Source organism: Pogoniulus pusillus, chromosome W (assembly GCF_015220805.1).
Source record: "Pogoniulus pusillus isolate bPogPus1 chromosome W, bPogPus1.pri, whole genome shotgun sequence".
NCBI classification, from domain to species: Eukaryota; Metazoa; Chordata; class Aves; order Piciformes; family Lybiidae; genus Pogoniulus; species Pogoniulus pusillus.
This window is the reverse complement of record NC_087308.1, coordinates 1,674,333-1,697,191: the sequence shown is the minus strand read 5'-3', so window position 1 is coordinate 1,697,191 and position 22,859 is coordinate 1,674,333. Positions and strand designations below refer to the sequence as shown.

The window sequence follows — 22,859 nt, the reverse complement described above, 5'->3', positions numbered from 1 at the left end:
AAATCACCCAGACTAGACTCAGCCGGCTCTGGAAATACGAATGAAGCTTATACTTACAGCTAGCACAATATACAAGCAGATATTTACAGTATATACAGTTATATACAGAAATATACTAGGTAAAAAAGTAATACAGAAACAAAACTCCACTCCCAGAAATCTGAGTCCCCAGGAAGGGCTCTCAACTGCCCCTTCACTTTCCCCCTACCCCTCTCAACCTTGCCCCAGTCCCAAGGAAGAATGGAGGTTCAGCCAGGGGGGTTAGGAAGCAAAGTGTATTAGAAAAGAAATGGAGGGCGAGGTTAGAGATGCAGCTCAGCCAGCAGCCCAAGTGAGAGTGGTTATCTATGTTTTTATTTCTTGTTCCTATACATCTCAGCAAGCCTATGAGCGAAGTAGACATCTCCATTCTTTTCCTTTCATAGCCTATAATCTAGCTCTTCTCATCGAAACATTCTAGCTTGCTTCAAACATGACAGTAGGTAGCATCCCTGACTCGGGCCCCAGGGAGGCAGCAGACTTCCCTGTGGGAGGGATCTGGCCAGCATATGGGGCCCTATGTTCCTTTCAGAAGGGAATCACCAATAACAATCACCCGCCTCTTTTTCTTCTCTTGGGTACAAGTTCTGATGCAAGGGGGCAACTGATTTACTTTAGTCACATCCCCAGATGGTGATGCTTCTGCCTACAAAACCACCTCACCCTCAACCTCTAGTGCCCCATATCTGTTGTGCAAGGGTAACTGAGGAGGTGACAGGGGCTGGAAGGGTTTTCCCTTGCCCCTTCTGACAGACACCTGTGTCCATTCCTGCCTGTTTCTTGGTCACCTCCCTCTGCTTAAGGGGGTCTGCAGAGCCAAGTGCCATAAATCCAACTCTCTTTCACATTCCCTTTTAGCCCTTCGCTTTTCCACTTCATCCTTCAGTTCAGCTACTAGGTTAAGCAGACCATTGATCTCCTCACACCTAATGCAGGCATTGTCTTTGCCATCCTCAACTTTGAGTGCCAGGCTCAAACACTCCTCTCAGCCAGTTGCCTGGACACCTGCATGACTATGAGTGTGCTCTGTCTGGGTGCCCACAGTTTTACAAGCAACATTTGACCGAGTTTTTCCTATGCCTCACTTTCTTCGAGGAATTGATGTGAGTTGGTTGGGTGTGGGGTTTTGGATTATTTTTCTTTTATTTTTCTTTCTTCTTTTACTGACACGTGCTGCTGGCTGGGTTCAGCAAAGCTAAATCTCTTCCTGAATCAGGGTCTCATGCTGCTGCTTCTCATTTAAATCACTCGCATGCCCAGCACTGCCCCTGCTGCATCACACTCTCAAGCATGCATGTACACCACATATCTTGCCATGCCTGCCGCTTCCCTGCCCTCTTCTGGGATTCTCCATTAAGGAGAGCCCCACAGGCTCCCGAACATGATCTTCAATTATAGTGGGCAGATCTTCCTTCTCCCAGTCCTTACTTTCACCCTCTGGGACTTGGACTTTGTCATTGGAGCCCTTGCCATTGAAGACTGAGGCAAAGAAGTCATTGAGCACCTCAGCCTTATCCATACCCATTGTTGCCGCGATGAAGGGACGGGGCAACGACTTGATGCAAGCCAAAATTCCACTTTATTAGAAAAATAGACAGGTATATATTGTCTCAGAAAGGCTAGCGTGTTAATCACTGATTGGTTAAAATTACAGTAAGAAAGTTAGTAACTACTACATGATTGGCTAATATTCTGCTCAGGTGAAAGACGCTGTTTCTACTTTCTTCGTTACTTTCCCTGCTCCTTGATATATGTTGCTATGCAACTATCTGAGCAGTCCTGACTGCAGGATCCTACTTGTCTTTCTCTTCTGAGGTCTGTCTGACCCACACATTGCATGCCCAAGGTCTATGCTGCATTTGTTTCATCTCGGCCAACTGTTCCTTAATAACAGGCCATTCCCCTATTCCTGCACATTGTCACCAGTTCTCCATTTCCCTTCTGGAAGGATCCCACATTCTCCCTAGTCCTCCTTTTCTCACTAATGTACCTGAAGGAATTAATGTTCCCTTTAATGTCTTTAGCCAGATTCAATTCTAACCATGCTTTAGCTTTCCTAACCTGAGCTCTGGTCACACAGGTAATTTATTTGTAATTGTCCCAGCTTACCTGTCCTTGCTTCCACTATCTGTAGCTTTTCTTCTTGCATTTAATCATGTCCAGGAGCTCTCTATTATCCGCACAGGCCTCCTGGTGTTCTTAACCTGCCCTCCTCTTTTTTGGAATGCATTGATCTTGGGCCTGGAGGAGGTGATCCTTGAACATTAACCAGCTTTCCTGGTCTCCCCTTTCTTCCAGCATTTTTTCCCATGGCACCCTGCCAAGGAGGTCCCTGAAGAGGTTGAAGTCTGCTCTTCTGAAGTCCAGAGCAGTGAGTTTGCTATGCACCCTCCTTGATGCCTTGAGGATCTTAAACTCTACCATTTCATGGGCACTGTAGCCAAGGCTACCCTTCAGCTTCACTTCACTCACCAGCCCCTCCTTGTTGGTGAGGACTAGGTCCAGTATAGCACCTTTTCTTGTGGGTTCCTCTACCACTTGGAGGAGGAAGTTATCATCAATGCACTCCAGGAACCTCTTAGATTGCTGGCGCTCTGCTGTGTTTTCCTTCCAACAGATGTCAGGGTGTTGAAGTTCCCCATGAGGACCAGGGCCTGTGAGCATGAAGCTTCTCCTATTTATTTGTTAAGGGCCTCATCCACATCACCTTCCTGATCAGGAGGTCTGTAGCAGACTCCTACTATAATGTCACCTTCCCTTACCTTCCCTTTAACCTTTATCCATAAGCTCTGTTTTTGCATTGCACATCCCCAGGCAGAGCTCCACGAACTCCAGTTTATCATTGATGTAGAGGGCAATACCCCCCTCCCCTTCTCCCCTGCCTGTCCTTCCTGAAGAGTTTATAACCATCTATCCCCAAGCTCAAATCATAAGATCTATCTCACCATATCTCAGAGATGCCAATGACATCGTAACCCTGTAGACTTACACATATTTGCAATTCTTCCTGTTTGTTCCCCATGCTCCTTGCGTTAGTGCAGAGGCATTTCAGTTGCGCCTTTATTGGAGCTGACTTGCTGACTGATTTTCCCTTACCCTGTTCTTTGGGAACACTTTTCTCAGTCTGTATTTCAAGCCTAGGGTCAGATCCCACCTGTCCATGCTCATACACCTCTGTAGTTATCAACTTATCTCCACCTCTCACGTCATCACTACCATGTGGATTACCACATGATGTTTCCCTGTTGGCAGGTACTACCTGAAGGGGATCTGGCTCATCTCTGCAAGATTTTGACTGCATTATTTTGTCCCCAGCATGCTTCTGGGCAGCAGGTTGAGAACCCTTACTAGTTCTCCATTGCTCCCACACTGGTGTGTCCTCCCATGGCTTGCCACATGGAAGCCTGATGACATTATCCCCCTCCCTTTTCTCGTCTTATTTAAAGCCCTGTCAACTAGCCCTGCAATCTCCTCCGAAAAGACCCTCTTCCCCCTTTGAGAGGGGTGTGTCCCATTTGGTGTCAATAACCTTGGTGCTGTATAGATTGTACCATTGTGAAAGAACCCAAATTTATGGCGGTGACACAATCCATGGAGCCATGTATTAAAAGACTGCATGCAGCTGCTTAATCCAATGTCTCTGCCATCATTTGGAATAACAGAAGAAAAGATGAGTTGTGTCCCTGAATCTTGTACTACTCGTCCCAAGGCCCGGAAGTATTTTTTGACTGTTCTAAGACTACCAGTCATTATTTCTTCTCCTCCTACATGGAAGATCAGTAATGGGTAGTAGACCATAGAGTGCACCAAGCTAGGAATTTTCCTAGCAACATCCCTAACCCAAGCTCCAAGTAGGCAGCACACCTCCCAATGTGAGGGGTCTGCTTGACATATTGGTCCCTCTGTTCCTCTCAGAAGTGAATCCCCTACAACTATCACTCTCCTTGTTGTCTTTGTTGTGCTAGTCCTTATTCTTGGGGCTGGCTGACACGCCCTGGGCAACTGAGCAGATGGACTTTCCTCTCCATCCTCCTCTGCGCAGTCCTCAGTTTCTAGTGCCCCATATCTGTTGTGCATGGGCAGCTGGTATGGCAGAAGATCAGGAGGGGGCTCTCCTGCCTGTGTGTGGGGGGACCTGCCTCCACTCCCCCTCATCTCCTGTGGGAAGCTTTCTCCTGCAGCGAAGTATGGAATGTAAACATCAGGCCCTGTGATGAGAAGTGTCCTTGGAGCCTCGCAGGCTCCCAGGGGCCTAGGCTGAGAACCATGAGCAACCCATGCACAGCTGTCAGGGGGTGGAATCTGCCGGCCCCTGGGGCCGGCACAGCCCAGGGGGCTGACCCTGGCCAGCCCCCCTGGGTGGGAGCCTCAAGGTGTTTACTGTAAGCTAACCTATCTCTACCTTACACTTAACTTGGAGCCAATCTGTACCTTCCACTTGTACCAATCTCAAGCTTAGTTGTCTACACCACCTTTGGGGGCTATAAAAGTCATTGCATCGCCCTAATAAATCGCACTGCTGCACAGTAGCCACAGAGTCGACTCTCAGTGCCCCGATCTCTCGCCGCACCTGTCTCCTCCAACAGATGGCGCCCGAACACACCGATTGAACCTCTGGATAGCTACGCGACCAGGTACGAAAAACCCGCGCCCCGGACCACCCGCGGCAGCAGCCCTGCTAGGCCGCAACCCCAGGCCTGCAGTCCACGAAGATCCAGGCCTAAGCCACAACTCTGGGGCCCCCCCTCTAGGCCACGAAGATCCTGCTAGGCCGCAACACCGGGCCTGCAGGCTGCAAAGATCCTGCTAGGCCGCAACTCCAGGCCCCCCCCACCTAGGCCGCGAAGACCCTGGGCCTGCAGGCCGCGAAGATCCAGGCCTAGGCCGCAACTCCGGGCCTCCCCCCCTAGGCCGCGAAGATCTGGGCCTGTTAGGCCGCAACCCCAGGAGAGGCTGAGGCATTGCTTCGCTTCCACATAGGAGGAGCTGGCAGAAACGTGAGAGATCGGACGCTACTCTACCCTCTGCTGGGGAAGCGTGCTGTTTTTCCTTTTTTTTTCTCCTCCCTTTCGCTTAACCCGTTACTAACCACGGGGGATCGGTGTCTGCTGATACGGGCGTGCTGTAGAGATAGGCGCTTATTGAAGATATAAACCGCTCATAGATATGGGGGTGCTTTAATAACAGCAGCTGTCGTGACGACGCATGCGACCATACATATGGGCATGTCCTGGGGGCGGTAATCGTGCATAGTCAGGTCCTCCCCGGAGCAGCTGCTGCCGGAAAGCAGAAACACCCCCCCCCCCCCCCTCACGCGCTTACGGAACCTTGCCGCTGACATGGAACCTCCCAGCCGCCCCCCCCTTCTTCCGCAGCTTTTTCAAAGTATCAGCGACTCCCTCTGGGGGACTTGTGAACCGATCACGCAAGTGCTTTTGGATAAACAAGTAGCAATTTCTCTCGTCTTGAACTTTTTGGAAAAGTGAGGCATTTCCATGTCAAAGAAAAAATTGACCTCCTTAGTGGCATATGGACTAGTAAAAGGACACTTTCAAACCTCGGACTCTCTTTTCGATGAATCCGAATGGCGCCGCTGTGGCGATACTATTTTTGACCAGGCTATTGACGGTGACAAAACAGCCAAAAGTGTGCAAAAGCAATGGCATGATGTCACCAATTGCTTAAAGAAATATAAAATGGAACAGGCCCTTGCAGCTACGGCAGCGGCACGGCTTGCTGACGACTTGGACACTCGGGGGGAGAGACCATTAGAGGCACTGGTTACGCCAGCTAGCTCCCTCTTTTCCGACCTGAAAATTTCCCCGGGTACGGTGGTGCCTCTGATGACCCTCCCCAGTGCGTCTACTGTTCCGATGCTGTCCGCAGTGCCCCAGCAGCTGGCGCCGCCAACTCAAGGCACTCCGATGCAGCCGGCAGCGCCCCAACAACCGGCGCTGACGACCCCAGATGCCTCTGCTCAGCCTGCGGTGCCCCAACAGCCAGCCCCGCCGACTCAAAACGTCCCGATGCAGCTTGCGCTGCCCCAACAGCCGGCGCCCCAGCAGCCGGCACTGCCGACTCAAGACGTCCTGATGCAGCCCGCGACACCCCAGCAGCCGGCGCCGCCAACTCAAAACCCTCCGTTATACCCTACGCTGCCTCAACAACCGGCGCCACTTCCCCAAGATGTTCCCGACGTCCCTGCTGTTCCGGTGCAACCGCCAGCGCCCCCGCTGCCAGCGGCACCAATTCCCCAAAACGTCCCCACCATCCCTGCCGTTCCGGTGCAGCCGCTTGCCACCCCGCTGCCAGCACCTCCACCATACTGTGGTCCATTTTCCCCACTCCTGCCTTCTGCTACCGTCTCGCCACTTCCGGCACAAACTCCTTGTGCTACATTCCCATCTGCCCCCCCTGCTGCAGCGGTCCCGAGGAGGGCTTCCGCCGCGGAAGCTGGTCCTTCCTCTCAAGCCCGGGAGCCGCCACCCGTGATTAACTCGGACGCTAGTGACTCCTCACAGTCTGATGCTGACGACGCTATTGACAACGTTGCCGACGGCTTGCAGAAACTCAAAATAATGCCTTCTCACAATGCCCAGCCCTTGGTGGCACCACAAACTACAGAGATCTCGGGAAAGACTCTTCAGCTTACACCCGACGGTCCACAGCATCGGTGGCGTGCCGTTATTCGTGACGCCTTGCTACAAGGAGACTGGGAGGCAGCTGCTGCTCTGGAGAGTGCAGCGGCATTCCCAGTTGTGGCAGCACGGACCGCAGATGGACAGCCAGGAGCCACTCACATGGCTCTTGATTGGAAGCTTCTTATGCAATTAAAAACAGCAGTATCTTCCCACGGTTTGCACTCACAACCGACTAAGCAATTGCTGAATTACATCTTCTCTGCCCATGTGCTATGCCCAGCAGATTGTGAGACTGTTGCGAGACTCATTTTAACACCATCCCAGTTCATGTTGTGGGAAAGGGCATGGCGTGATGAGTGCAGGAAAGTAGTGGAGCAGCCACGACAACTAGGCGACCCCTTACTTAATGTTCAAGCAGACATACTACTGGGAAAGGGGGCCTTCAGTTCACTGGACGCCCAGATACATCATCCCTTTGAGTGGCACCATGCATCCATGACAACTGCCCGAGCAGCTTTTAATATGGTACCTATAGAACCAAGAGCACCTAGCTATACCGCTGTTAAGCAAGGCTTAAGTGAGGACTACAGCTACTTCATCGATAGACTGGCAGCTGCAGTTGAAGCAGCCACTGAGTTAGATGCTGCAACCAGACAAGCCTTTTTTCGAACCCTAGCTTTTGAGAATGCTAATAATAAAACCAAGCAGCTATTGTCCATTCTGCCTAGGGAGGCCTCAGTGGACGATATGCTGGAGCGAGTTGCTCGAATGCCTACAAACCAGCAGCAGGCATTTGTTGCAAACCAAATGGATCAAGTTCTGGATAAACACACGCAGCTCGTAATGGCAGCACTGCAATCCGTGGATGCAGGGAATCGTGGCCATCGGACCAACAACCCACGGAACCCCTGCTTCCGCTGCAGCCTAACTGGACACTCACGTGATCGTTGCCCACAGGCTGCGGTCTGGTGTGACCACTGCCAGGTTAACACTCATGCAACCGCAGCCTGTAGGTGTTCGGGAAACTACCAGAGCAGCGCGACAGGCAGCCGCGCGAGGACACAAGTCGCTGCCCCACCAATGCTATCTGCCCAGCAACCTCCGGCAGCCTCGGGTTGGATCTTAAAACAGCAGTGAGCGTCACTTTGATTGACAACCGCCCAGTCCCCATTGCTACCTCCATGAAAGGCCCATTAATGATAAATGGCAAACCCACTGGCGCATTACTCCTGGGAAGGTCCTCTGCAGGACTGAAGGGACTGATGGTCATTCCTGGGGTGATCGATGAAGACTACACTGGAATCATACAAATCGTTGCGTACACTAACAGCCCACCTATCGTGGTGCCAGAAGGCAGTTGCATTGCTCAACTGGTACCACTGACTAACCTGCTACAGGACATGGCCCGGGGCCGTGCCTTGCCATGAAGAGGAGAGCAAGGTTTTGGATCTACGGGTGGCTTAGCCATGCTAACCCTGTCCCTGACTCAACGACCATTTACATCAGCTATCATTAGTAATGGTCAGGACACAATAACTATGGACATCCTCCTGGATACGGGTACTGATATGACCATCTTTTCCACACCTGCATGGCCCTCACACTGGCCAGCAAGCCCAGCCAAAGACGATTTTGAAGGCATTGGTGGAGTATCTGAGACTCTGACAAGTTCACAGCGAATCAGTATAACCATAGATGGGAGGACAGGCCAGGTCTTTGCAACCATCGTGCCTCTCCCACGAGGCATGAATGCGCTGATTGGCAGAGATGTCATGACACAGATGGGAGTCGTGATAACTACTCCGCAGGTAATTTTTCAGCAGCTGCCACTGGACGGCAGCCGCCCATAATCAAACTTCAGTGGCTTTCTAATACACCGATCTGGATAGATCAGTGGCCGCTGCGGAAAGAACGGCTGCAAGAAGCACACAAGCTCGTCGAAGAACAACTTGCTGCAGGCCATATTGTACCTTCAACCAGCCCATGGAACACCCCAATTTTTGTAATACCAAAAAAGTCAGGAAAATTTCGTCTCCTACATGACCTTCGAGATATTAATGAACAAATGCAAGCTATGGGCGCTCTTCAACCGGGTCTGCCTTCACTATCCATGATACCAGAGAACTGGGAATTACTTGTCATAGATCTAAAAGACTGTTTCTTTACAATTCCACTACACCCTGCAGACTGCCAGCGTTTCGCCTTTACCTTGCCGGCCATTAATAAGCAGCATCCAGCACGCCGCTTCCATTGGGTGGTCTTGCCCCAAGGAATGAAAAATAGCCCAACAATGTGCCAACTTTACATCGACTTTGCACTGCGTCCCAGATGTGGAAAACAGCCATCATCTACCACTATATGGATGATATCCTAATAGCCCAGCCAGAGCCCTCCTCGATGCTCATCTGCAACAACTCATGACGAAACTCCAGGCTGTGGGACTTCAGATTGCTTCGGAAAAAATCCAGAGGGAAGCTCCATGGAAATATCTAAGCTGGCACATAGCCAAAAACCTCATTCGTCCCCAGAAATTACACTTAAAGATGCTCAGACATTGATGGGGGACTTGCAGTGGTTGCGCCCTGTTATAGGGTTTACAAATGACGACCTACGACCCTTGAGGCCACTGCTACAAGGCACAGACCCTGCCAAAAAAGTCGAACTCTCTGACCTACAGCGGGAGACTATACAGAAGCTCAGCGACATGATCACCAGCAGATGGGTAGAACGAGTGGACCCGAGCGTGCCTATTGACTTATCTATAATTAAGGGCGAGCACTGTATCTTTGGGGCTATCACACAGTGCAAATCTCGATCAAAGGACCAACTATCTGTTCTGGAGTGGTTGTTTACAACCATGCAGCCGCAGAAAACAATAGAGACACAGACATATACTATAGCCCAGTTGATCAAGAAGGGCAGGAGACGGCTATTGGACATCGCCGGAACAGAATCCGATTCCATAAGACTACCTATCAAACGGGGCGACCTGGAATGGTTTTTATGCCAATCAGAGGAGCTGCAGACCAGCCTTCTGAATTTCCCAGGCCACATTTCCATACAGATGGTGAAGTCTAACACACTCCAGTGGATAAGTCAGCAAAACTGGATAACTAGGCCAAAGCAGTCTCTTTCTCCCTTACAGAACGCGGTTAATGCATTTACAGATGCAGGAAAGAACTCGCATAAGGCTGTAGTGGTATGGCACTCAAGGACAGGGTGGCAAAAACACGTTTTGCAGGGGACGGCCACGGACTCCTTGCAAACCCTGGAATTAACCGCAGTGGTGTGGGCTTTAGTTAACTGGCTCGACACCCCCTTAAATGTAGTAACCGACTCAATGTATGTAGCTGGAGTGGCGCGAAGAATTGAGGACTCTTCTATCAGAGAGGTTAAGAATCAGCGCCTATACCAATTACTATGTTCACTGTATGCTGCCATAGCCCAGAGAACGGCTCCATATTGCATTATTCATATCCATAGTCATAAGTGTGAGATAGGTCTGGGGGAAGGAAATGCTAGAGCTGACAGGTTAGTGGCACTACCTGGATGGCCTGCCCCACTTGATCAATTTTCCCTAGCCAGAGAAGCCCACGCTACCTTTCATCAGAATGCAAAAGGACTGAAACGCCAGTTTCAGATCTCTAACAATGATGCCAAGGGCATTGTACGTTCCTGCCCGGTCTGCAGCCATATGGGGCCGGGATTAGGATCGGGTGTCAATCCCAGAGGACTCCAGGCTTTAGAATTGTGGCAAATGGACGTTACTCATGTTCCCTCCTTTGGCAGGCTGCATTACCTCCATGTTACTGTTGATACCTATAGCAAACATATTTGGGCAACGCCGCTGTCAGGAGAGAGAGCCGTTCACGCTATCAAACATCTAACAGGGTGCTTCGCGGTGATGGATGTGGCAGAAAGAATTAAAACAGACAATGGCCCTGCGTACACTAGTGAAAAGTTTTGGAAGTTTGTGCAGAAATGGGGCGTTACTCACACTACTGGCATAGCCAATTCACCCACAAGCCAGGCTATTATCGAGCGTGCCCATCGGGTGATAAAAGGTTACCTTGAAAAGTTTCGGGACATAACTTACCCAGCTGAACGCGTGAGCAAGGCCCTTTTCGTTATTAACCATCTGTGTATTTTTGGTGACGACCCAGGACCACCTGCAGAGGTGCATTCAGGTTTGGTACAAAGGGGAACACCTCCAGTGCAAATGACAGTTATGTATAAGGACCCCAAGATGGGACTATGGGGAGGTCCGGCCTCCGTGATTTATCTGGGACGAGGGTATATGTGTGTCTCTACCCAGTCAGGTCCCTTATGGGTTCCTTCACGTTGGACCAAGGCTGTACCTGGAAATTGCAATAGCAGCAACCCCCTGCCGAGTCAGCCGGATGGACAGCAAACACAGCCTGTTTAATTCCCCGAGACATAGACTGGGGTTTTGATGACTATATCGGACTCTGGAACCTTACCATTTTTTCTGACTTTAATTGTAATATATTTTGTACTTTAGGCACTTATTTGGATAAGATAGTGATGCTTGTTAATTGTATTGGATTTTTAGGATAACGTTAATAGCACAGTAATTCTTAGGCAATCATGATAGAGTATAACTAGCATTTGATAGATATTATACTGGTATACTATGGTAAGGCATTATATTTTATATTCATAAGTTCCTGCTTACTTCCCCTATACTAAGGATGATATGGTACCATATTTTCTTTAAACACACATACACACACACACACACACACCCTCTTTCTTTTACTAGGCTTATAAGTTAAGACAGTATTATAGTTTTAAGATTTTTCCTTGACATATAGAAATGTTGTAGAATTTTGTCTTTTATATAGTTGCACAGTAAAAAAAAAAAAAAAAAAGAGCGAGTTGGAAGAGGAGCTAGAAAAATAAGGAGAGAGGTATGGAGAAACACTGCAGTTTCTTTGGACACATCACACAAATAAGATCAGTGGATTTGTCAGCTTAGGTACTGAATATGCTCGTATTATGTTTCGTCACTTGTCCGTACAGGCCTTAAGGTGGATACCAGCTTGAGTATGATTGGCCTGTCCTCTCATGAAGCGAGCAGAAAATCTTGCTCAGATGGCAGAGTTGTGGTAAGATCTTGGGAGAATCATTGAGATGATGGTTATGAGTATTTGGATTATAAGGTTTCGGATCTTGGCTAATGAACTTGGATATTTTCATGAGCTTCAGTGATTGTAGCTTAATGGAATAGATTCAGTCTGGTCCCTTTGGCCAAATCCCACTTAAATTGGCACAAGATGGCGAAGTGATTTCTTTATCTCTTGCAAGGGCCCTGCAAGGGATGAAAAAAACACTGCCCTAAATTCTTGAAGCAAATGAAGAGCTGTGGGAAAAGGCCTAAGCAGAGTAGCCTGAAAGTAACATCTAAGGCGCACCCTTGTATTGTATTTAGGGGTTTATAGTTCTCAAGCACAATAGTCAGACGCAGCTCATAGACGAGGACTGCAGTGGAAACATCAAGATCACTGAGAATTGTGAAGTAAATTCAGAGCTATGGGAGAGATATTGGACAATTCACTCGCCCACAACATCGGCTACCGCAGTGAGCTAACGAAGACGTGACAGACTTGCACTCTCCAGAAGCTGTGATGTTCGTCTGGACTTTTGGGTTTTTTTTGAACATTTGACTCGCTGTCACTTGCAGAAGTAGCCTTTGGGATTATTAATGGGGCTTGGGTGGCCGGTTTGCCAGATTGTTGTTATTAGCAAAAGTTCTTAACAAATGCATTCTCCTCACTTTAGCACCATTGACCTGCGCTCCTACCAAACACAGCTCACATGAGATCAAACGTGGGTTGCTCAAAGAAAAGAAGGGGGTATTGTGGGAAGCTTTCTCCTGCAGCGAAGTATGGAATGTAAACATCAGGCCCTGTGATGAGAAGTGTCCTTGGAGCCTCGCAGGCTCCCAGGGGCCTAGGCTGAGAACCATGAGCAACACACGCACAGCTGTCAGGGGGTGGAATCTGCCGGCCCCTGGGGCCAGCACAGCCCAGGGGGCTGACCCTGGCCAGCCCCCCTGGGTGGGAGCCTCAAGGTGTTTACTGTAAGCTAACCTATCTCTGCCTTACACTTAACTTGGAGCCAATCTGTACCTTCCACTTGTACCAATCTCAAGCTAAGTTAGTTGTCTACACCCCCTTTGGGGGCTATAAAAGTCGTTGCATCGCCCTAATAAAATGCACTGCTGCACAGTAGCCACAGAGTCGACTCTCAGTGCCCCGATCTCTCGCCGCACCTGTCTCCGTCCTCCAACAATCTCCTAGGTCTCCTTCTTAACCTCTTTTATCTGAGTAGCAAGAGGAAACGGAATCCTCTACTTCTTGTGCAGCCCTCACCTGCTGCCTCTCTGTCCCAGGTTAGGGTGGATCCCTCCCCCGGTAGAATAAACTCACCAGAACACAGATTTTTTTTTTAAATCAGGGAAACATGAAATTGTATTTCTTATGTGTGGGAAGCTTTCTCCCGCAGCGGAGCATGAAAGGTAAACATCAGACCCTGTGATGAGAAGTGTCCTTGGAGCCTTGAGGCTCCCAGGGGCCTGAGCCAGCGACTATGAGCAACCCACGCACAGCTGTCAGGGGGTGGAATCTGCTGGCCCCTGGGGCGGGCACGGCTCAGGGGGCTGACTCTGGCCATCCCCCCTGGGTGGGATCCTTAAGGTGTTTACTGTAAGTTAACCTATCTCTGCCTTACACTTAACCTGGAGCCAATCTGTACCTTCCACTTGTACCAATCTTGAGCTAAGTTAGTTGTCTACACCCCCTTTGGGGGCTATAAAGGTCGCTGCATCGCCCTAATAAATCGCACTGCTGCGCAGAAGCCACAGAGTCGACTCTCAGTGCCCCGATCTCTCGCCGCACCAGTCTCCGTCCTCCAACAGTTATGGTTTAAGTATAACAGTATAAAGAGAAATAAAGTACTAGAGAAAACAAAATCTAGTAACCTTAAGGAAGATGGGGAAGGGGCCAAGCAGCGACGAAGCAGCAAAAGCAGCAGCAGCCAAAACAGCAGTGGGGGAAGATAGCAGGCAGGCACAGCTCAAGCAGCAGAAGCCAGCAAGGGGAAAGAACAAACTGTGCTTCTAGACATAAATTATATTAAATTATCCCTTGTTGCCATTATATGGCCTATCCCTGGAACGTTCACCTCTCCCCTACGTCTGAGCTACAAAATCAGCTCAAACAGCCACAATCCACTCCTTTAATATAATTCCCGTTGCAGCATCAAGTCATTCCATCTAACTAGGGATAACATCAGTGTTGTGGACAATCATTGTCCAGACTTCAGGCATTTTTGTTTTCTCCAATTCCCGGTCATTCATCTCCTCATTTCTGTCTGTCTCAGGCATTGGCTAGCTCAAAGGTTTTTCAAGAAACAGTCAAATGTTTTCCTCAGTGAATGGGATGGAGCAGGACTCTTGGCACTCACAGGGTTCATGCTCATGTATGGTGGGTCCTTCATGGGTTTTACGGGCACCACAATCATCTGCAAAAGAACTCATAACAACATATCTACATTCTCTATGCCAATGTGATGGTTTGGGGGTTACCCTGCCCCTCCCACACTTTTGAATTTGTCCCAGCTAACTCAGACGGACCCTGGGAATATAGATGAAGCAATTTATTTACAGCTAGCAGAATTTACAAGCAGCTATTTACAATATATACAGTTATATACAATTATATACAGAAATATACAAAGGATAAACAATATAAAAGCACAACTCCCCTCCCAGAAACCTGAGTCCCCAGGAGGGGCTCTCAAACCACCCCAACACCTCCCCCCGGCCCTCTCAACCTTACCCCAGTTCTCAGGAAGAAGAGAGGTGCAGCCAAGAGGTTAGGGAGCAAGGTTAGTAGGAGCAACGTTAATGAGATGTGACCAGGTCTAAGGCAAAAGCAAGAGTGAGAGACAAAATGGAGAAAAAGTCTTTCTTCTTCCCAGAGTTCTCAGTGAGACTGTGAGAGAAGTTGACATCAATTGTTTTCATTTCACTGCCCGTTATCTAGTTCTTATACCAAAACATTCTAGCTTGCTTCAAACTAGCACAATCCACCCCTTGTCTACTTCGCTCAGAGTATCGCTGAGAATTATCCAATCTAACCTAAACCAATATTTACACTAAAACAATATATACAAGTTCAGTTCACACTTCAATCAGATGTAGGTGATTCAAAAGCTCAGAACAGGGACTCTCAGGTGATGTTGGGTTCGCGCTCACGTACTGTAGATTCTATCGTAGATTCTCTCAGTGTTGGGCGCCGATGTTACCTAGAACAGAAAACTCCTAACAACTTGAATTAGACACTCTGAATTTAAACTCTCTCAGCTAAGGTTAGATTTCTCTGTGGAATACACTGGATTTCACCATTCTCCTGCATTACCCAATATGTATGACCAGGACCTTCAGCAGAAACCACCCCTCGGACAGGTTTCCCTTCGCCCGAAGGACAAAATACCCAAACAGTTTTCCCTAACAGATTCTTCTCACGTATAACAGGAACTTTATCACCGTCTACTGTTTGGACCAAATCTGATTGTGCAGGTCCTGCTCTGTTTACTGAACCTCAACTATTTACCAACCAGGTAGCTTGTGCTAAATGTTTGTCCCAGTTTTTTAGAGTTCCACCCCCCATAGCTTTTAGGGTGGTTTTCAGCAAACCATTGTACCGTTCAATCTTCCCTGAAGCTGGTGCATAGTAGGGTATGTGATAGATCCATTCAATACCATGCTCTTTGGCCCAATTTTTCACAAGATTGTTCTTGAAATGAGTACCATTGTCTGACTCGATTCTCTCTGGAGTTCCATGTCTCCACATGATTTGTCTCTCCAAACCAACAATGGTGTTACGTGCAGTAGCATGTGGAACTGGATAGGTTTCTAACCATCCAGTGCTGGCTTCTACCATCGTCAACACATACTGCTTGCCAGAACGAGATCGAGGTAAAGTGATGTAGTCAATCTGCCAGGCTTCACCATACTTGTATTTTGACCATCTATCACCATACCATAAGGGCTTGATTCGCTTAGCCCGCTTAATAGCAGCACAAATGTCACAGTCATAGATGACTTGGGTGATAGCGTCCATGGACAAGTCAACTGACCTATCGTGTGCCCATCGGTATGTCCCATCTCTGCCTTGATGTCCAGATGAATCATGGGCCCACCGAGCTAAGAACAGCTCACCTCAGTGTTTCCAATCAAGGTCAATGTCAAGTTCAGAGTTGGTATCAACTTGAGCAATCTTAGCAGCTTGATCTGCCTTTTGGTTATGTTGATGTTCCTCAGTGGCTCTGCTCTTAGGCATGTGTGCATCTACGTGCCGCACCTTCACTGGAATTTTCTCCAGCCGTGCATCAATGTCCTGCCATAGATCAGCACACCAAATAGGCTTTCCTTTTCTCTGCCAACCATTCTTCTTCCAGTCCTTCAGCCAACCCCATAGAGCATTGGCTACCATCTACGAGTCGGTGTAGAGGTAAAGGATAGGCCAATTCTCACGTTCAGCCACATCAAGAGCAAGTTGAACAGCTTTTACCTCAGCGAACTGACTGGATTCTCCTTCTCCATCTTTCGTTTCGGTAACTCTCCTGGTTGGACTCCACACTGCTGACTTCCATATTCGCTTGTTCCCAACAATACGGCAGGAACCATCTGTGAACAAAGCATAGTTCTTTTCCTGATCAGAGAGATCACCATAGGGAGGAGCTTCCTCAGCATGAGTTATTTTCTCCTCTGGAGGTTTGGAACAGTCTGTGCCTTCCGGCCAGTTGGTGATCACCTCCACCAGACCAGGTCGGTCAAGATTACCCATTCGTGCTCGTTGGGTTATCAAAGCCATCCATTTAGACCAGGTTGCATCTGTGGCATGATGTGGTGATGAACCTTTGCCCTTGAACATCCAGTTAAGAACTGGCAGTCTAGGAGCTAAAAGCAATTGTGACTCAGTTCCAATCACTTCAGAAGCTGCTTTCACTCCCTCATAGGCTGCTAGAATCTCTTTCTCAGTTGCAGTGTAATTTGTCTCTGAACCTCTGTAACAACGTCCCCAGAAACCAAGTGGACGACCACGTGTCTCCTTTGGAGCTCTCTGCCAAAGACTCCAAGTTGGACCATTGTCACTGGCAGCCATGTACAGAATGTTCTTAATGTCCGGACCAGATCTCACAGGTCCCAGGCCCACTGCATGGACTATTTCTCGCTTGATCTGATCAAAGGCTGCTTGTTGTTCAGGTCCCCACTCGAAATTGTTTCTCTTACAAGTCACATCATGCAGAGGTTTGACAATTTGACTGAAACCAGGAATGTGTAGTCTCCAAAATCCCACCACACCAAGAAAAGAAAGTGTGTCCTTCTTACTGGTGGGAACTGCCATGGTAGAGACTTTGTTGATCACATCCTGAGGAATGTAACGGCGACCATCCTGCCACCGCACTCCCAGAAATCGAATTTCTTTGGCAGGTCCTTTGACCTTGTCTCTCTTAATGGCAAAACCTGCTTGCAACAGAATGTCAATGATTTTGTTACCTTTCTCGAAGACTTCCTCAGCAGTTTGGCCCCACACAATGATGTCGTCGATGTACTGGATGTGCTCTGGAGCTTTGCCTTTCTCCAGTGCATTGTGGATGACTGAATGACAGATGGTTGAGCTGTGTTTCCACCCCTGAGGCAAACGGTTGAACTGGTACTGGATTCCTCTCCAGGTGAATGCAAACTGAGGCCTGCACTCCTTTGCTATGGGAATAGAGAAGAAAGCATTAGCAATGTCTATGGTTGCATACCATTTAGCCTCCTTCGATTCCAGCTCGTACTGGAGTTCCAGCATGTCCGGCACAGCTGCACTCATGGGTGGCGTCACCTCGTTGAGGGCACGAAAGTCAACTGTCAGTCTCCAGTCGCCCATAGGTTTACGCACAGGCCAGATGGGATAGTTAGTCGAAAGGTGAATGAGCTTTCACGATGACGGCCTGACTCTCCAATTGGTGAATCAGCTGAGGAATGGCCAACAAAGAGTCACGGTTAGTTCTGTACTGCCTATGATGAACAGTTTGAGTTGCAATTGGCACTTCCAGGTCCTCTATGTCATGATGTCCCACAACTGCAGATTCATCAGAAAGTTCAGGTCTAATGGACAACTTCAATTTATCATCCTCAATCTCTTCAGATGCTATTCCAAAAGCCCATTTATGACCCTTAGGATCTTTGAAACAACCTTGTCTCAGAAAGTCAATTCCCAAAATGCAAGGCGCATCAGGACCAGTTACAATAGTATGTGTCTTCCACTATTTACCAGTTAAACTGTCCCGGGTTTGGGCTGATCCCTCCCCCGGGAAGAAAATTCACAACACAAACCCCCCTTCTTTTTTGAAAGTCAGGGAAAGATGAAATTGTATTTTCTTATAATATAAGTATAACAATGTAAAGAGAGATAATAACTAGAGAAGGAAGGAAGGAAAAAAAAAAGAAAACAATACAATAACCTTAAGGGAGATGGGGAGGGGGTCAAGCGTCGGCGAAGCAGCAGAAGCAGCAGTAGCCAAAACAGCAGCCGGGGAAGATAGGCGAAGCTGCAGCAGCAGAAGCCAGCGGGTGACGGGGGAGAACAAACTGTGCTTCTAGACATTAAGTTCTTGATCACAGTATCACAGTATCACAGTATCACAGTATCACCAAGGTTGGAAGAGACCTCACAGATCATCAAGTCCAACCCTTTACCACAGTGCCCAAGGCTAGACCATGGCACCAAGTGCCACATCCAACCTTGCCTTGAACTGCCCCAGGGACGACGACTCCACCACCTCCCCAGGCAGCCCATTCCAGTGCCCAATGACTCTCTCAGTGAAGAACTTTCTCCTCACCTCGAGCCGAAATTTCCCCTGGCGCAGCCTGAGGCTGTGTCCTCTCGTTCTGGAGCTGGCCACCTGAGAGAAGAGAGCAACCTCCTCCTGGCCACAACCACCCTTCAGGTAGTTGTAGACAGCAATAAGGTCACCCCTGAGCCTCCTCTTCTCCAGGCTAAACAACCCCAGCTCCCTAAGCCTCTCCTCGTAGGGCTTGTGCTCGAGGCCTCTCACCAGCCTCGTCGCCCTTCTCTGGACACGCTCAAGCATCTCAGTGTCCTTCCTAAACTGGGGGGCCCAGAACTGAACGCAGTACTCGAGGTGTGGTCTGACCAGTGCAGAGTACAGGGGCAGAATGACCTCCCTGCTCCTGCTGACCACACCATTCCTGATGCAGGCCAGGATGCCACTGGCTCTCTTGGGCACCTGGGCACACTGCTGGCTCATGTTCAGGCGGGTATCAATCAGTACCCCCAGATCCCTCTCTGTCTGGCTGCTCTCCAGCCACTCCGACCCCAGCCTGTATCTCTGCATGGGGTTGTTGTGGCCAAAGTGCAGCACCCTGCACTTTGAGCTATTGAACCCCATCCCATTGGCCTCTGCCCATCTGTACAGGCGGTCAAGGTCCCGCTGCAGAGCCCTTCTGCCCTCCAGCTCAGTCACATCTGCCCCCAGCTTAGTGTCATCTGCAAACTTGCTGATGACTGACTCGATGCCCTCATCCAGATCATCTATGAAGATGTTAAAGAGGATGGGGCCCAGCACTGATCCCTGAGGGACACCACTAGTGACTGGCCGCCAGCTGGATGTGGCATCATTCACCACCTTATCTATTGTTGCCATTTATGTGGCCTATCCCTGGAATGTTCATCTCTCCCCTATGTCTGAGCTAGAGGATCAGCTCAAACGGCCACAATCCACCCCTTTAATATAATTTACCATTGCAGCATCAAGTCATTCTATGTAACTAGGAATAACATCAGTATCGTAGATGGTCATTTTTCAGGCTTCAAGCATCTTTCTTCAATTTTCGGTCATTCATCTTCTTATTTCCGTCTGTCTCAGGCGTTGGCTAGCTCAATGTTTTTTTTCTCAATGAGTGGAACAGAGCAGGACTCTTGGCACTCTCAGGGCTCATGCTCATGGGTAGCGGGCTCTTCAACACCACAATCATCTGCAAAAGAACTCATAACAACATATCTACATTCTTTCTGCCAATGTCAGATTCTTTTGTGGCACACATTGTATTTTACCGTTTTTCTGCATAACCCAATATGTATGACCAGGTCCTTCAGCAGAAACCACCCCTCGGACAGGTGTAGCCTCCCCCGAAGGGGAGAATACCCAAACAGACTTGCCTAACAAATTCTTTTCACGAATGACAGGAACCCTGTCACCTTCTACCTTTTGTAAGACCTCTGAATGAGCTGGGCCAGCTCGGTTGGTAGAACCTCTACTATTCACTACCCAAGTGGCTTGGGCTAGATGTTTCTCCCAGTTCTTTAAGGTTCCTCCCCCCATTGCCTTTAAAGTTGTTTTCAACAAGCCATTGTAACGTTCAATTTTGCCTGAGGCGGGTGCATAGTAGGGGATGTGATAGATCCACTCAATGCCGTGCTCTTTGGCCCAAGATTTGATGAGATTGTTTTTAAAGTGGGTACCATTATCCGATTCAATTCTTTCTGGAGTGCCATGTCGCCACAGGATTTGTCTTTCCAAGTCCAGAATGGTGTTACGTGCAGTGGCACGGGAAACCGGATAGGTTTCCAGCCATCCGATGCTTGCTTCCACCATGCTCAGCACATATTGCTTTCCAGTCCGAGAACGAGGTAGAGTGATGTAATCAATCTGCCATGCTTCACCGTATTTGTACTTTGCCCATCACTCACCATACCACAAGGGCTTCAGACGCTTGGCTTGTTTAATAGCAGCACAAATATCACAGTCATGTATAACTTGTGTTATAGCGTCCATGGAGATGTTGATTGCTCTGTCCCGTGCCCATTGGTAGGTAGCATCTCTGCCTTGATGTCCTGAGGAATCATGGGCCCACCGGGCTAAGAACAGTTCACCTCGGTGTTCCCAATCTAAATCCAAATCACAATTTACATCGGTCTGAAACACCTTGGCAGCTAAATCTGCCTGATGGTTGTGCTGATGTTCCTCAGTAGCTTTACTTTTGGGCATGTGAGCGTCTATGTGTCGTACTCTTACAGGGATTTTCTCTAGACGGGTAGCAATGTCCTGCCATAAGTCAGCAGCCCAAATTGGCTTTCCTTTCCATTGCCAATTATTTCTTTTCCAGTCCTTTAGCCAACCCCATAAGGCATTAGCCACCATCCATGAATCAGTATAGAGGTAAAGCATGGGCCAGTTCTCACGTTCAGCCACATCAAGAGCAAGTTGGATAGCTTTTACTTCTGCAAACTGGCTTGACTCACCTTCTCCAGCTTTTGTTTCAGCCACTGCCCATATAGGGCTCCAAACTGCAGCTCTCCATTTTCTCTTGTTTCCAACAAGGCGACAGGAACCATCAGTAAATAGAGCATAGTTTCTTTCTTCTTCAGACAAATCACTGTAAGGAGGTGCTTCTTCAGCCCGACTCATTCGCTCCTCTGGAGGATTTATACAGTTTGTACCTTCTGGCCAGTTGGTGATCATCTCCACTATGCCAGGTCGTTCAAGGCTCCCCATGCGTGCTCGTTGTGTTATGAGAGCCATCCACTTAGACCAGGTAGCATCGGTTGCATGATGTGGCAATGACCCCTTTCCCTTAAACATCCAGTTCAAAACTGGTAATCTGGGAGCCAAAAGAAGCTGAGAGTCTGTTCCTATTACTTCTGAAGCAGCTTTCACACCTTCATAAGCAGCAAGGATCTCTTTCTCTGTTGGTGTATAGTTTACTTCTGACCCTCTATATCCTCTACTCCAGAAACCAAGTGGTCGGCCACGTGTTTCTCCTGGGGCTCTCTGCCATAGGCACCAGGTTGGACCACTATCACTCGCAGCCGTATACAGAATGTTCTTAATGTCTGGACCAGTTCGAACAGGCCCCAAACCCATTGCATGAACTACTTCCTGTTTTATCTGATCAAAGGCTGCTTGTTGTTCAGGTCCCCACTGAAAGTTGTTTCTCTTTCGAGTTATATCATATAAAGGTTTTACAATTTGGCTGTACCCAGGGATGTGCAGCCTCCAAAATCCAACTGTTCCTAAGAAAGACAATGTGTCCTTCTTATTTGTGGGATTTGCCATGGCAGAAACCTTATTTATCACATCCATTGGAATGTGACGGCGACCATCTTGCCAACGAATTCCCAAGAACTGAATCTCTCTAGCAGGTCCCTTCACCTTGTCTCGCTTTATGGCAAAACCTGCCTTCAGCAGAATGTCAATTATTTTGTTACCTTTCTCAAAAACTTCCTGTGCCGTGTTCCCCCAGACAATGATGTCATCAATGAACTGCAGGTGCTCTGGAGCTCCACCTTTCTCCAATGCATCATGGATCACTGCATGACAGATCGTTGAGCTGTGCTTCCACCCCTGGGGCAAACGATTAAACGTATACTGAATCCCCCTCCAAGTGAAAGCAAATTGAGGCTTGCATTCTTCTGCTATTGGAATAGAAAAGAAAGCATTAGCAACATCTATGGTTGCATACCATTTGGCCTCCTTGGATTCCAGCTCATATTGGAGTTCTAACATGTCCGGCACAGCAGAACTCATGGGTGGAGTCACTTCATTTAGGCCGCGGAAATCAACTGTAAGTCGCCACTCTCCATTTGCCTTTCGCACAGGCCATATGGGACTATTGAAAGGTGAATGGGTCTTTTTAATGACGTCCTGGCACTCCAGACTACGAATCAGATCATGTATGGGCACCAAAGAGTCACGGTTTGTTCTATATTGCTTGTGGTGTACAATTTGGGTGGCAACTGGCAACTTCACATCCTCTACATTATGCTGCCCAACAACTGCAGACTCATCTGAGAGCTCAGGCCTAGCAGACAACTTCAATTTGTCTCCAACAGCTTCTACAGTTGCTATTCCAAAGGTCCACTTAAAACCCTTGGGATCTTTAAAACGCCCTTCTCTCAGAAAGTCAATTCCCAAGATGCAAGGTGCATTTGGACCTGTTACAATGACATGCCTTCGCCAATCACTTCCAGTCAAACTCATCTCTGCCTCTAACCTTGTCAATTCTTGAGAGCCTCCTGTAATTCCAGAAATAGTAATAGACTCCATTCCTTTACAGTTTGAAGGCATCAATGTGCATTG

At 48.5% G+C, this 22,859-nt stretch overlaps 1 protein-coding gene across 2 annotated transcripts in view; it reads left to right on the top strand.

Annotated features, from left to right (window-relative positions):
- Positions 1-22,859, top strand: part of LOC135192868 (polycomb group RING finger protein 3-like) — a 669,299-nt gene that overhangs the window by 189,671 nt on the left and 456,769 nt on the right. The window lies entirely within an intron of this gene.